The 1,706-nt window shown below is 35.7% G+C and overlaps 1 protein-coding gene across 1 annotated transcript in view; it reads left to right on the top strand.

Annotated features, from left to right (window-relative positions):
• The window catches only part of WDR72 (WD repeat domain 72), a 266,498-nt gene that overhangs the window by 212,593 nt on the left and 52,199 nt on the right, over positions 1-1,706 (top strand). The window lies entirely within an intron of this gene.

The following is a 1,706-nucleotide window of genomic DNA, read 5'->3' as shown; positions in this document are numbered from 1 at the left end:
ATATTGTATGAATAAGTATATGTCATTATGAATTGATGCAAAATGTGAACTCATGTGGAATTGTTTTCTGCCTAATGACGTATAAAATTGATAGCATCTTAGAATTAATATTTCGGATTGAAGGAAATATACAAACATAGTCATATACACATTCAGGGGTATTATTTGGACAAAATGAGATACTTAGGGGAACAAAGTTAAATCAGTAGATGTTTGAATGTGACAGAAATCAGATAAACAGTTTTTTAACACAACATTTGCTATCAGAGTTGGATGGCACTATTTGGAATCCATGACATGAAATGGAGATTCCTGATTGAAATTTTGCCACCTCTACCTTCGCCCAACCCCAACCCTAAGGACACTGGTATTCAATATAGCAACATAATAGTGTTTTCCTTTATTTGGATATCCAACTGGGAGTGGGTGGGGGTAGGGGGTGAAGAGATGTTGATCAAAGGATACAAAATTTCAGTTAGATAGGAGGAATTAATTCAAGGTATCTATTGTACTACATGGTGCCTACAAAAGCATATTGTCTTTGATGGAATATGACCTCACTCCTACTGCGTTGTGTGTGAATCACTTTTATACACCTTCCGCCGAAGACTACCTGTTAATACTTTAAATGTTTGTTGTTTTCATAGTTCATTGTTTTTGTGATTCACTGGATATGAAAAGATAAATAACACAAAAGAAAAACATAATAGCATATGAAATAATGCAAATCATATTTTCTCACTCTCACAATGACATCCTGGGGGCAGGCATGATAAATGAGATTATTATCTTATGAGAACAAGCTTGAGTGCTCTGAAAAGAAGGTTCAATTAGAAGTCCAGCAACTGTACCTCTTTAAAGATACCCAGGTGCTTCACAGTTTCTGGTACTACATTCAACATTTGGTCTTGTGAACGCAAGTAAATGTACACTGATGAATGGATTTTAGATGGAATTCCTCTATATGGAATTCTCTTGACTTGAATGGGTGATTCAGAACAGCTGAATAGAATGGCTGACTATTCTGTGATGGTATCAACTTTGTCTCTATATTTAACACTGTGTTTTAGCCAGCAGACACGTGTTTCAAAAATGTTACGTCTCTCAGCATGCCTGTCTGGCTAATGCTTCCTTCTCCCTCAGCCTTGTCCACAACCTTTTGGAAAGGTTGTATCCGCAAGGAGTTGCTGGTCATGTAACCCTGTGACCCTGGTCCTCTCTAATATTACCAGTGATGCGTAGAGACCTTGGATAAAATGAAATATTCTGTCCCAGGTATTGGAAGCTAAGAATGTGGAGGCCTAATACGGTTTCTATTTGATGTAAACCAGAATGACTATGTCAATACAAGGATGTGCTGGCTACCTGTGATTTAAAGCACAGAAGGCTGGTCTGCAGAGAGAGAATGACCTAATGTGTAGAAAGGAAGAGATCATAAGTCCTGTAAAAAGGAAAGAAAACCTTGAGCTTGTACTATGTTTTCAATAAACTTCCCACTATACCTAAATACTCTTGAGTTCTTCCATTTCTCCCAATTACTCAGGACAAATTGTTAAATTAAACATTATTTTACAATTTAAATATATCATAATTAAAATTTTCTCTACTCTTTATGGTAAATTCCAAAAGACAACAGAGATTTGTATGTATCAATAGTATGTTCAAGTTACATATGCTTGTAATATACATTTATATTGATAGAAGCT

This window comes from Propithecus coquereli, unplaced genomic scaffold, assembly GCF_000956105.1.
Source record: "Propithecus coquereli isolate 6110/MARCELLA unplaced genomic scaffold, Pcoq_1.0 Scaffold57, whole genome shotgun sequence".
NCBI classification, from domain to species: Eukaryota; Metazoa; Chordata; class Mammalia; order Primates; family Indriidae; genus Propithecus; species Propithecus coquereli.
This window is presented reverse-complemented; position numbering and strand designations above follow the sequence as displayed.